General features: G+C 41.7%; 1 pseudogene; it reads left to right on the top strand.

Moving 5' to 3' along the window:
* LOC102287759 (ATP synthase subunit beta, mitochondrial-like) overlaps positions 1-14501 on the top strand; it is a 38772-nt pseudogene extending 24271 nt beyond the window's left edge.
* The last annotated feature ends 387 nt before the right edge of the window (positions 14502-14888 follow it).

The following is a 14888-nucleotide window of genomic DNA, read 5'->3' as shown; positions in this document are numbered from 1 at the left end:
GGGACAGGGATTCGGAAGTCCTACCAAGACAGAGAAACCCAAATCCAATCTTTTGATCTCCCTGTGGCTAACAGCTCCAAGCCACACAAAGCTGAGAGAGCCTTTCAAGATGAAGGATTTCCACTCTGTATTTTGTCATTAGCTTTGTTTTTTGTTTTATTTTTGTTATTTTAGCTGAAGGGTGGATTTGGACTGGACTGAGTGTATGTGCTATGGGGGAGGGGCACGCAGCTGTCTCAGAGGTGACAGCAAAGCTTTCTGGGAGCTGAGCCATAATTAAGTGATAGGACAAATGTCAAATTTCAACAAGTGAAGCTCAGGAGAATTATCCGGATATGTTTCTATCCCACATGAAAACACAGGACTAATCCCCAAACAGGGTGTTGATAACAGATACCAGGAACTTATCCTTTGAGATCCTCTTACGAGTTTAAAGCCAAGTTAATACCATTTGAAAGGTGATAAAAGTTAGGACTTCTATGAAATTGATTTAAGATCCATAAAATATTGCCAAGTGAACTCTAACGAGACTTCTTCTCTGAAGCTTTCAGGTAAGAAGAAATGAAAGAGGGACCAGAAAAACAAATAAAATTTCTAATATAGTTGAAGATTATCATTAGAGATGATACACCCCTAATGAACTCTGCATTAGGGTGGGACAGAGACGGTCACTGAGTTTGGTATTTCTAATAAAAACGAAATTATATGAGCAATCCATGGTCCTTAGTAGTATTTATTTTCAAAGCTCAAGAGTTGTTTATATGTTTTTCCTTTATCCTGTGTTCCTAAAGCCAATTAGTCATGAAGCGGTGTCTCCCACTGTCTTGTTCTGTGGTATGTTTGCCTTCAGTCTGATACTCAGAGCTCTGGCTCTGGGGAGGAGGTCAGGGGGCGATCTGCTTCCCAGAACTAGCTTTCAAATGCTTTTCTTTCCCCTTGGTTTGTGGTTATCGTTAGCAGGGTCATAGACAGGGTTATGTTTTTGAGAAATGCATTCTTTTCTACCCAAGCTGGTGCTACCTACGAAATATCCCTCTCTGCCTGCAAAGAGAGGTTCAAGACATCAAGCGTTCTTGAGTGGGGTTCTCAAGAGAGGGGCTAAGGCACAGTGGTAGTCCTTGAGAAAGCAGGCAAAAGAATTTCAGCAGGCCTTTCTTCGGGTGCCCTCAAGCCTTCCCTTCTCATCACACCATGAGCCAGGCCCTCCGGAAACAGCTCACAGGGTTGACAGCCAGTCCCCCCATCTGGAACCCAATGATCCCAGAGCTCCAGGCTCTCAGCGTGTGGACAGCATTTATCTCTACTAGCTCCTTCTAATACATTCTTTCTGCACTCAGTCTGCAACCACAAAGGGATATTATTAAAAACACAAAAAAGACGTAGATAAGAAACTTAATATGCCAATTAAAATACCAAGCAGAAACCAGAAGAATACCATTCTCAGACTTACAATTCCCTGTACATATGCTGCCCCAAAGGAACTCCAGAAACCGCTACCCAAGCTAAAAGGAAATCTTTTAGTCATCTTGGAGCACAACACCGCTTAGAGCTGAGAGATTTACCTCCTGGCTTGAGAGAGGTTTTACACTGAATTATTTGACATCCCCAACTCCCACGTATTGGCAGCTCTGTAATTGTTTGTGAATTCCTAATAATAATAGCTACCATTTCCTAAGTCCTTGGGGCTTCCCTGATATCTCACTTGGTAAAGAATCTGCCTGCAATGCAGGAGACCTGGGTTCGATCCCTGGGTTGGGAAGATCCCCTGGAGGAGGGATAGGCTACCCACTGCAGTATTCTGGCCTGGAGAATTCCATGGAGTATATAGTCCATGGGGTCACAAAGAATCGGACACGACTGAGTGACTTTCATTTTCACTAAGTCCTTATTTGGATCACAAACCATTAGATGTTTATATATATATATATATATATATATATATATATGAAGGAAATGGCAACCCACTCCAGTACACTTGCCTGGAAAACCCCATGGATGGAGGAGCCTGGTAGGCTACAGTGCATGGGGTCACAGAGTTGGACACGACTGAGCGACTTCACTTCACTTCACTTCATACATATACATATACATATAGACACACATGTATATACAACCCATATATATGGTCTACCTGGTGGTTCAGATGGTAAAGAATCCATCTGCCTATGCAGAAGACCCAGGTTTGATCCCTGGTTGGGAATATCCCCTGGAGAAGGAAATAGAAACTCACTCCAGAATTCTTGCCTGGAGAATCCCGTGCACAGGGGAGCTGCTGCTGCTGCTAGGTCGCTTCAGTCGTGTCCAACTGTGCGACCCCATAGACAGCAGCCCACCAGGCTCCACCATCCCTGGGATTCTCCAGGCAAGAACACTGGAGTGGGTTGCCATTTCCTTCTCCAATGCATGAAAGTGAAAAGTGAAAGTGAAGTTGCTCAGTCATGTCCGACTCGTAGCGACCCCATGGACTGCAGTCCACCAGGCTTCTCCGTCCATGGGATTTTCCAGGCGAGAGTACTGGAGTGGGGTGCCATTACCTTCTCTGACAGGGGAGCTAGGCAGGTTATAGTCCTGGGTCGCAAAGAGTCAAACATGACAGAAAGACTTTCATACACACACACACACACACATATAATTTTATGTTCATAAGAACTCTATAAGAGAACTCTATACTAAGCCATAAAAAAGAATGAAATAATGCCATTTACAGCTACATGGATAACCTAGAGATTATCATACTAAGTGAAATAAGCCAGACAAAGGCAAATACCATATGATATCACTTACATGTGGAATCTAAAAAAAGATACAAATTAATTTATTTCAAAATAGAAACAGACTCATAAACATAGAAAAATAAGCTGTGGTTACCAAAGGGGAAAGGTGGAAGGGAGTGGTAAATCAGGAACTTGGGTGTAACATATACACACTGCTGTATATAAAATAGATAATCAATAAGGGCCTACTGTATAGCACAGTGAACTATACTCAGTATTATGTAATAACCTATATGGGAAAAGAATCATTGTGCTGTATACCTGAAATTAACATAACACTGTAAATTATACTTCAATAACATTTTTTTTTTAATTTCTACTATCCAGAAAAAATAGAACTCTATAAGATAGGTATTGCTGCTGCTGCTAAGTCGTGTCAGTCATGTCTGACTCTGTGCAACCCCATAGACGGAAGCCCATCAATACCCCCATATTATAGATGAAGAAATTAAATGTTTAAAAATTTATTAATTTTCTTACCTAATGCCAGGTGCTGGGATAGGGCTTTTACACAAATGACTTCATTTGTCCTTGGCTCATCCTTGGCAAGAGCTTTGCACATATTAATGCACATAATTCTCCCAACAGTACAATGATGTAGATGCCATCATATGGCCACTTTTCAGATGGTGAGGCGGAGCAGAGAGGTTAAGGGCTTTTCCATAGTTAAGTGGTAGAGCCAGGAGATGAACCCAGTCTGGCTTTCAGACATAGACTGAGCACATGGAGCCTAAACCACCTGAACACATTGCCTCTTCTCACAGCTGCCCTCTTAGGTGGGTGGGTGTTGTTTCAGACAAGACCATTTGCCCAAGAACCTCCAGCAGAAGAGGTTTTGAAGTGAGGTCTCTGGGACCCTAGGGCCTTGTTCAAGTTGCCTGCTATCTATCCATCCTGCCTTTCCCCATTAGGGCCTTGGAGCTTCAGATATTTCAGAAATAAAAAAAGGAACTTTACCAACTGCTCACCAGAATGAAGGACTGGACTCTGTTCCTAGTATATATTCAGTAAGCATTCTTAGCTAATTCTGAACATTAATTAGACATTACTTAGAAGGGAACAGATGCTCACATAGCATGGATCAGGGACCACAAAGATATTTCTTTTGGTTCTCATCCAAATTGCACAATATAGAAATCTTTGCAAAATAATACTTGTGTAAAAGTAATGGACATTGTGCCAGATGCTGCTTATCACTGTTATTTATCATTCTCTTTATTTTATTCTTATATTTTAAAAATTGAAACCAGCATGAAAAGAACATTTTAATATTGTTATATATATATATATATGTATATATGTGTCTATGCGTATATATCCACATACATACACACATACAAACAGAATTACATTTTTCAATCTTTGAACTGCCTGTTTTAAAGTTGCATGTAACTTCTCTCAAATTCTTTCCTAAAAAATTTACAATAAAGAAAAGTTCATGAGAGATGCTAAACACAGATAGAATGTTTGGTTTTACTTAAGCAGAAGTTTAAATATAAATAATTTTTGTAAAGCAAAGAATATCTTAGGACTTAAAATCAAGTTCAGAGAGATGATTTCTATTGGACGCCCAGTGACCTCTACTTTGTGGTATTCATGTCTTTGTATAACCCCCTCTACTTGATCATCAGTTCAGTTGCTCAGTCTTGTCTGACTCTTTGCGACCCCATGGACTATAGCATAACAGGCCTCCCTCCCCATCACCAACTCCCAGAGTTTATTCAAATTCCTGTCCATTGAGTCGGTGATGCCATCCAACCACCTCATCCTCTGTCGTCCCCTTCTCCTCCTGCCTTCAATCTTTGCCAGCATCAGGGTCTTTTCAAATGAGTCAGTTCTTCACATCAGGTGGCCAAAGTATTGGAGTTTCAGCTTCAGCTTCAGCATCAGTCCTTCCAATGAATATTCAGGACTGATTTCCTTTAGGATGGACTGGTTGGATCTCCTTGCAGTCCAAGGGACTCTCAAGACTCTTCTTCAACACCACAGTTCAAAAGCATCAATTCTTTGGCGCTCTGCTTTCTTCACAGTCCAACTCTCACATCCATACATGACCACTAGAAAAACCATAGCCTTGACTAGACGGACCTTTGTTGGCAAAGTAAAGTCTCTGCTTTTTAATATGCTGTCTAGGTTGGTCATAGCTTTTCTTCCAAGGAGTAAGCATCTTTTAATTTCATGGCTGCAATCACCATCTGCAGTGATTTTGGAGTCCCCCAAAATAAAGTCTGTCACCGTTTCCATTATTTCTCCATCTATTTGCTATGAAGTGATGGGACCAGATGCCATGACCTCAGTTTTCTGAATGTTGAGCTTTAAATGAACTTTTTCACTCTCCTCTTTCAGTTTCATCAAGAGGCTCTTTAAGTATTCTTCATTTTCTGCCATAAGGTGGCATCATCTGCATATCTGAGGTTATTGATATTTCTCCCAGCAATCTTGATTCCAGCTTGTGCTTCTTCCAGCCTAGTATTTCTCATGATGTACTCTGCATAGAAGTTAAATAAGCAGGGTGACAATATACAGCCTTGACGTTCTCCTTTTCCTATTTGGAACCAGTCTGTTGTTCCTTGTCCAGTTCTAACTGTTGCTTCTTGACCTGCATACAGTTTTCTCAAGAGGAAGGCTGGGTGGTCTGGTATTCCCATCTCTTTAAGAATTTTCCAGTTTATTGTGATTCACACAGTCAAAGGCTTTGACATAGTCAATAAAGCAGAAGTAGATGTTTTTCTGGAACTCTCTTGCTTTTTCGATGATCCAGCGAATGTTGGTAATTTGATCTCTGGTTCTTCTGCCTTTTCTAAAACCAGCTTGAACATCTGGAAGTTCTCGGCTCATGTACTGCTGAAGCCTGGCTTGGAGAATTTTGAGCATAACTTTACTAGTGTGTGAGATGAGTGCAATTGTGTGGTAGTTTGAGTATTCTTTGGCATTACCTTTCTTTGGAACTGGAATGAAAACTGACCTTTTCCAGCCCTGTGGCCACTGCTGAGTTTTCCAAATTTGCTGGCATTTTGAGTACACTACTTTCACAGCATCATTGGTTGGACTCACTGACTCATTTCTACAGACAAGAACACAGGAGAAGTGATGGCATGTTATCTCAAGATAAGTTATAAAAAGACAGTGGCTTCAGTCTCCAGTGTTCTCTCTCACTCTCAATTACTCACCCTGGAGGAGCCAGCTGCCATGCCGTGAGCTGCCCTTGTGGGGAGGTCCCCATGGCAAAAATGTATGTCTCCTGCCAACAGCCAATGAGAACGTGAGACCTACCAACAGCCATGTGAGTGAGCCTGGATATGCTGGCAGCCCCCAGCCCAAACCTTGACTGCAGCCTTGGGAGAGACCCTGAGTCAGAAGCACCCAGTCTAGCTGCACCCAGACCCTTGACTCATAGAACTTGTGAGATAATACATTTTTGTTGCTTTAAGCCAACTGAGTGTGGTGGTAATTTGTTTAGCAGCCCTGAAGAATCAATAAAGAGCTTCCTTGGTGACTCAGTGGTAAAGAATTTGCCTGCAATGCAGGAGACCTGGATTTGATCCCTGGGTTGGGAATATCCTCTAGAGAAGGAAATGGCAAGCCTCTCCAGTATTCTTGCCTGGGAAATCCCATGGACAGAATCCTTGGGGTCACAAGAGTCAGATAGGACTTAGTGACTAAACTACCACCACTGTAGTCAATAATGCAACAACAACAAAAAAAAAGGATAGGCTACAGAACCAAGGAAAGCTTGACTAAAGTCTACTTGAATAACACAGCTGTGCGACGGTGGACAATTTAACCTCTTTGAGCCTCCACTTCCTCATCTATGAAGCAGAATAATGGTTATTACCTTACAAGACTATTACCATTATTCAATTGAATAACATTTATTAAGTGACTAGTGAAAGGTCTAAGATAATTTGGGTGCTGTTGGGCTACATCCCACAAGCCTGCAAGCCCTATACTTGCTTATCCTCAAGACCAAAAAGCCTGGAGTCAGTGACAGAGACATCAGTGGTTTAATGGATGGGGCAATCTTACATGTATGAAGCCAGGTCCTGGAACAACATCTGACTGTGTGTGGCCAATTGCAGGCAAGACATGGCAGCAGGCTTTGCTCCATGGTAGGGTAGGGGTAGGGGGATAGGGAGGGTAGTGTGTGCGTGTTTTCAGTTATAAGTGGAATTGACAGTCAGATTGACAGTCTGTTACCAGGGAAGCCCACAGAGGAAGATGCCCTTCACTGCTATCATAGTGGAGATGGTTTTGATCTAAAGATTAGAACCATCATTGCTGGGTCTGAGGGCAAGTACTGATTAGGCTCTGTGATTATGAGGGAAGGCCAGGTGAGTAGGATGTTAATGAAGCAGGGACTGGTCAAGCAGGGGATGTACAGAGAGCAAGAGAGCTGCCATCTTGAGTGGCTTGACCATTCAGATGCTAGTCTAATATTTCCTGTCTCTTTCCTCCCCTCTCAGTACTCCCTTTAATCCCATCTTTCTTCTTTATTACCCTTTATTGAGCAATGAAATATTTGAAACAATAGTGAGGGTGGAAAATTTTGAGTCCAATGGTGTTTAAGAAGACAGGATACAGCAGAATCTCAAACATACTGACACTAACACTTGACCTAGAGGTGCAGAAAGAGATGAGCAGTCACCCCTAAAGATGCGTTTTCTTGTCAACAGGTTTGTTTTCTGATTTCATTACAGGACTGGTTATAAAGATATGCAGGTGTTTAGTTATCTCTTCCCCTTAAACTGAATATTCTCAGAGTAATGAATGAAAGATGAACTCAAGTTGCCATGATTTTTCCCGTAGTGTTAAATATACAATGTCTTCTCCCAACATTTCTGAAACTAATTTTATTCTTTTTCTGGGGAAGAATAAAACTGAACAAAAGAGCAAACCAGAGGTTCAGCAGCCTTTGACAGCTCCTCTGAGGTATACAGAGGCCCCAGGTTCCCAGCTGAGAGCAGGGTCTAATATCTGAAATGAAACAAAAGCATTTATTGACTGTTAGGCAGACAGACAGAGGAGCCTAGTGGGCTACAGTCCATGGGGTTGCAAAGAGTCGGATACGACTAAGCACACACATGCACAGAAGCAAACAGCTTAAATTTCCTGATACTCCAAGACCAGTCCTAAATTCATCTTAGTTAAAAGTTTGGTTATAGGGCTTTCCTGGTGGCTCAGAGCCAAGGCAATGGCACCCCACTCCAGTACTCTTGCCTGGAAAATCCCATGGATGGAGGAGCCTGGTAGGCTGCAGTCCATGGGGTCACTAAGAGTCGGACACGACTGAGTGACTTCACTTTCACTTTTCACTTTCATGCTTTGGAGAAGGAAATGGCAACCCACTCCAGTGTTCTTGCCTGGAGAATCCCAGAGACAGGGCAGCCTAGTGGGCTGCCGCCATCTATGGGGTCGCACAGAGTCGGACATGACTGAAGCGACTTAGCAGCAGCAGCAGCAGCAGAACTATAGAATCTGTTTACCAATGCAGGAGATGCAGGGTTGACCCCTGGTCCAGGAAGATCCCACATGCTGTGGAGCAATTAAGCCCAGGCACCACAATTATTGAGCCTGTGCTCTAGAGCCTGGGAGCTGCCAATACTGAGCCCACACATCATAACTACTGGAGCCTGCATGCCCTAGAGCCCATGCTCTGCAGTAAGAGAAGCCATTGCAGTAAGAAGCCTGTGCACTGCAACTGCAGAGTAGCCCAGCTCGCCACAAGTAGAGAAAAGCTCGAGCAGCAACGAAGACCCAGCACAGCCAAAAAAAAAGTTTGTTTACAGCATGGCAAGTGTCAAAGAGCACTAGAAACAGTGAGCAGAACCACCTGCTGGTCCTCTGTCATCCACATGCCACGTGACCATGAACCTAGGTAACAATATTTCTGAAGTTAAAAGAGAGGAAGAAATGGTTCCTAAGATTCCTTCTGGTGAAAAAAGCCATTAAACTAGTTACAGTCTTTCATTTTCCTTTCCCCTCCTGGCCTCCTGCTCCCTGAACTGAGCCTTCTACTTAGATATGTCTGAACAAGGAACAAATAAATATAACATTATGCTGTAATTTAGAGCACATAAAGTCTGCTTTTGATTATAAAATCTGGACTTAGAATGAGAACTCCTGATAGCCTGTAGTGGTGGGAGCAAAATGTATATGGAGCTAGGCATGGGGATAAAATTAAAGCCTCATATCAAAGAGTCGGACACGACTGAGCGACTGAACTGAACTGAACTGATCGCTCAGTATGAAGTCAACAGAGAGTGCTCAGCACTAAAAAGTGGAGAAGTAGCAATACACAAATGCTATTGAGAGATAAGAAAATAAATATCAAAAGAACTGACCGAAGACTTAAAAGTGAATGAGTCTGGGAAAAAAGGGGACTGCTATTCTTTATAACAAGACTATTAAAATATCAATTCTTTGAAGTAAATACTTTTAAACTTTGATTAAAAAATAAAAATGACAACTAATAAACATATTCTCTCAAAAAATAAAAACATTTAAGCTGTAGTGGGTATGCAGGCAGACAGTAGATGAGGCTAGTATTAGTCGATATGAGGTAGGCCCATGTAAACACTGCAAGCCAGGATGAGATTTTTAGTCTTTGTTCTAAAATCTGTGGAAAACCCCAAAAATAACTTAAACAGAGAAGCCACAAGATCAGATATGCTTTTGAAAACAGCAATCCGTAAGACTAAAAGTCACGAGAAGAGGGATCAAAACAGCTTACTGTAACCACCGCATCTAGAGGCAGAGCCTGATGGCTGTCAATAAATAACTGATGAAGGAATGAAAGTCCATTTCCTTCCGCATGTCTGCTTTCTCATCTGTATAATGGGGAGAATAAACCCTCTTCTTACCTTGTCTGCCCTCTTTTTATCTATTTCCAAGAAGACTGGGAAGATAAATGATGTAATAAATATAAAATATCTTGAGTATCTTATGAAGCACCAGTCCTTAAAAGAGTGGTAGCAAAAAGATCCTGGTAGGCTGAGAAGTAAAACATCTGTAAATTACATTAAATATGAATATCTGCTCTAGTTTATGATGGTAGAATTATCCCGAATGAGACAGTGAGGGACTGAGAGTCCACTTCAGAAAAACTGATTCCTGAAATTGTTTTTCCATTTGCATTTAAAGATGTTTAGACTGAAATAAACATTTTCTTCTTGGGAGCATACTATAAATGCAGCCTAGTCAATAAGTCAGGTTGTGTGCGTGTGTGTATGTGTGTGTAAACACACACATATATATTGCATATTTATCATATGAGCATGCTTTCTAGAAATTTATGTGAGCAACAGGCGTTTGTCATAAGCAATAAAATCTTTTATGTGGATTCTTTCCCATTCTTTCCAAGGGGATTTCTCTCTCTCTCTTTTTTTTTTTTTTTCCACAGCTCAGTTTCAGACTCAAGTGAGTCCCTGCTGCTATTTTTTCCCCAGTCACTCTTGTCTTCCTTGCCTTTGCCAGAGCACACTGAAACGAAAGGCGGGCCATTCCTGGACTGGTATTTGCTTGATTAAATGAGGACTTTTGGCATCAATGGCTTTTTGCAGCTTGGCAGGTCATGAAGAGCTGGAGGAAACATTCCCAACCCATATTATTTGTGACAGAATTCAGGTGATTATAGAACAGAGAAATTCATGGAACTATTAACATTCCCCCGAGAGATCACTGTTGAAAGGATGAACCATGAGGGATATTTGAAGTGTGTGAAAGGCCTTTCTTGCCTCACTCCGACTCTTACTGTCAGAGCTGGATACTCGCAGCCTGAAGTCTGCACTCTGCCTTTGTGGCACTGAAATAGTCTCACTTTGCCTTGACATTGTCAGGCACCCAAGCACTGAACTTGAGATTCACCATAATAGCTCTAGCCTCATTCTTAGTCTCCCCCTGCATCTGTCTTTCTACCTCACTCATTCTATCTTACAAATATGAAAAAATCTTCTCAGTTGTTAACTAAAAAATAAATTCCATCAGTCTTTAATTTGTTTGCAGAGAAATAGAAAAAGTGGAAGATTTATAAAGTGGAAAATACAAAACATTTTTAAAAGAAATTAAAGACCTAAATAAACAGGTCAATCCCATGTTCATGGATCAGAAGATTTAAGGTTGTTAAGAGAGCAATACTCCCCCAAACTTATTTACAGATGTGACATATTCTATTAAAATCTCAGCTGCCTTTTTTTTTTTTTACCAGATATTAACAAGCTGTTCCTAAATTTATATGGAAATCTAGGGATCCAAAATAGCCAAAACAATCTTTAAAAAGAACAAAGTTAGAAGACTCATACTTCCTGATCTGAAGACTCTGTATGCTGCTGCTGCTAAGTCACTTCAGTCGTGTCCGACTCTGTGTGACCCCCTAGACGGCAGCCCACTAGGCTCCCCCGTCCCTGGGATTCTCCAGGCAAGAACACTGGAGTGGCTTGCCATTTCCTTCTCCAATGCATGAAAGTGAAAAGTGAAAGTGAAGTCGATCAAATCGTGTCTGACCCTCAGCGACCCCATGGACTGCAGCCTACCAGGCTTCTCCTTCCATGGGATTTTCCAGGCAGGAGTACTGGAGTGGGGTGCCATTGCCTTCTCTGGAAGACTCTCTATAGATCTACAGTAATCAAGACAGTGTGATTTTGGCATAACGAAACACATACTGATCAACGGAATAGAACTGATGGGAGAGAAATAAACTCTTGCATTTATGTCAGAGAACAAGGATGCCCAAACAATTCAATGTGTAAAGAATTATCTTCCACAAAGGGTGCTAAGACAACTAGATAGTCACGTGGAATGAATGAAGTTGAACCCCTTACCTTAAAAAATATATGGAATTAAGTGGAAATGGATTATAGACCTCAATGTAAGAGCTAAAACAATAAAAGAAAGCATAGGTGTAAGCTTTTGTGATTTGGATTATATAATCATTTTTTAGCATCACCAAAGCACAAACATACACAAAAAACATTAGACTTCATCAAAATTTAAAATTTTCATACCTCAAAGGACGCCATCAAGAAAGTAAAAGACAACTCAGAGGATTAGAGAAAATACGTGCAAATCATATATCTGCTAAGAGATTATATTCAGTGTCTATAAACAATACATAATTCAAGGATAAAAGACAAATAATCCAATAAAAAATGAATTTGAATAGAAACTACTCTGGAAGAGATGTGCAAATGGGCAATAAGCTCATGAAAAGATGTCCAACATCATTAGTCATTATATAAATGAAAATCAAAATCACAATGAGATACCATTTTGTATCCACTAGGATGGCTATAATCAAAAAGACAGATAATAACAAGCATTGATTAGTAAGTGGAGAAAGTAGGAATACCATTTAGAGGCAAATATCCAGGAGAACTGAAAACATGTCAACACAAAAACTTATACACAAATGTTCATAGTGGCATTATAATAATAGACCAAAAGTAGAAGCTGCAAATATCTATCAGTTGATGAATGAATAAACAAAATGATACATCCATACAGTGGATATACAAAGCAGTATAGCCATACAATGGGTTATTCAGTGATAAAAAGGACTGAAGCATTAATACATGCTGTAATATGCATGGGCCTTGAAAACATACTAAGTGAAAAAGTCAGACACAAAAGTCTACATATTATGTGAGTTCACTTATCTGAAATGTCTAAAGTAGGGAAATTCATAGAGATAGAAATTAATAGATAAGTAGTCTCCACCCAGGCACCACTCTGCTGGGACTCAAGGGTTGTGTGGCTGCTACCTGGGCCTCAGGGTCCTTGTGGGGATTCAGCCCTTCAGCACGGCTACCACAAGCCCAGCTCTTTCTGAGGATCACCTCAGTAGTGCTCCAGGCTGCCAGAGATTATGCTGACCAAACACTTCCATTGCCAAAGGCATGTGCCACCACTGGGCAATGGTGGCTGTCATTGGTGCAGTGATAGATGTCCAATTTGGTGAGGAGCTGCCACCCATCCTAAATGCCCTGGAAGTGCAAGGCAGGGAGACCAAGCTGGTTTTGGAGATGGCCCAGTCTTTGAGTGAGAGAACAATAAGGACCATTGCCATGGATGGTATGGAAAGCATGGTTAGAGGCCAGAATGTCCTGGATTCTGGTACATCAATCAAAATTCCTGTTGGCCCTGAGACCTTGGGTAGATTTGTGAATGTCACTGGAGAATCTTTGATGACCGGGGTCCCATAAAAACCAAACAATTTGTAGCTATTCGTGCTGAAGCTCCTGAATTCATAGAGATGAGTGTTGAGCAGCAAATTCTGGTTACTGGTATAAAGATTGTGGATCTGCTGGCTCCCTATGCCAAAGGTGGCAAAATTGAGCATTTTGTTGGTGCTGGAATTGGCAAGACAGTACTTATCATAGTGTTAATCAACAATGTTGTTAAGCCTGTGGTGGGTACTCTGTGTTTGCTGGTGTTGGTGAGAGGATGCAAGAGGATAATGACTTCTACCATGAAATGACTGAGTCTGGTGATGCCAACTTAAAAAATTCTACCTCCAAGGTAGCACTGATATGTGATCAAATGAATGAACTGCCTGGTGCTCGAGTTGGCAACTCTGACTGTGTTGACTGTAGCTGAATACTTCAGAGACCAAGAAGGTCAAGATGTATTGTTGCTTATTGATACCATCTTTTGTTTCACCCAGGCTGGCTCAGAGGTATTGGCTTTATTGGGCAGAAGCCCTTCTTCAGTGGGTTATCAGCCTACCCTGGCCACTGACACGGGCACCATGCAGGAAAGAATAACCATCACCCAAAAGGGATCTATCACATCTCTAAGGCTATCTACATGCCTGCTGATTACTTGACTGGCCCTGTCCCTGCCACTACTTTTGCCCATGTGGACGTGCACCACTGTGCTGTCCCATGTTATTGCTGAGCTGGGCATCTATCCAGCTATGGATTCTCTGGACTCCACCTCTTGCATTATGGATCCCATTGTTGGCAATGAGCATTATGATGTTGCCTCTGGGGTGCAAAAGATACTGTTGTTATTACTGCTTAGTTGCTAAGTCATGTCTGAGTCTTTTGTGACTCCAAGGACTGTAGCCCGCTAGGCTCCCCTGTCCATGGGACTTTCCAGGCAAGAATACTGGAGTAGTTTGCTATTTCCTTCTCCAGGGGATCTTCCTGACCCAGGGATCAAACCTGCATCTCCCCCATTGCAGGTGGATTCTTTACTTCTGAGTCATGGGGGAAACCCAATTATGATAATAGGTAGAATTTATTGAAACCTCAACATATTCCAGGTAGTGTGGCAAGCACTTTACATTATTCCCAACTATTAATTGTTTCCATGCAAATGATCCTGTGTGTGTTAGTCACTCAGTCGTGTCCAACTTTTTGTGACCCCATGAACCGCAGCCTGCCAGGCTCCTCTGAACATGGAATTCTCCAGGCAAGAATACTAGAGTGGGCTACCATTTATAGGATTACAAATCCCTCCAGAACATCATTGCTGTCTTGGGTATAGATGAACTTTCTGAAGGAACTGTGTCCTGTGCACTGAAAATACAGCTCTTCTTTTCTCAGGCATTCCATGCGGCCGAGGTCTTTACCTGTCATATGCGGAAACTGGTACCTCGAAGGAGATCATCAAAGGATACCAGCAGATTTTGGCAGGTGAATATGACCATCTCCCAGAATGGGCCTCTATATGGTGCGACCCACTGAAGAAGCTGAGGCAAAAGCTGATAAGCTCACTGAAGAGCACTAGAGAGGGTGTCCTTTCAGCAAACTAAGCGCTCATCCTCCAACTGTCCCTCTCCTTGCCCCGAATCCCAAAATCACTGTTTTCTCTCTGGGCCACTTGAGAGGCTGTATTAAAGATGTTGTATTCTGTCTGAAGAGTATTTAGGGTTTCTAGTGTTGCCAAGGACAGGAGGGAGAGGGAAATGGAGAATGACTGTTAATAGACATGGAGATTTTTGGAGGGAATGACAAAATGTTCTGGAATTAGGTAGTGATGGTTGTAAAACCTTGGGAGCATACTCAAAACCACTGAATTGGGCACATTAAATTTTGAGGGAGCGTATTATATTGCAAAACAAATTTGAAAAGATTGTTGTTAAAATGCATAATCAGTTCAGTTCAGTCACTCAGT

Source organism: Bos mutus, chromosome 3 (genome assembly GCF_027580195.1).
Source record: "Bos mutus isolate GX-2022 chromosome 3, NWIPB_WYAK_1.1, whole genome shotgun sequence".
Taxonomy (NCBI): Eukaryota; Metazoa; Chordata; class Mammalia; order Artiodactyla; family Bovidae; genus Bos; species Bos mutus.
This window is presented reverse-complemented; position numbering and strand designations above follow the sequence as displayed.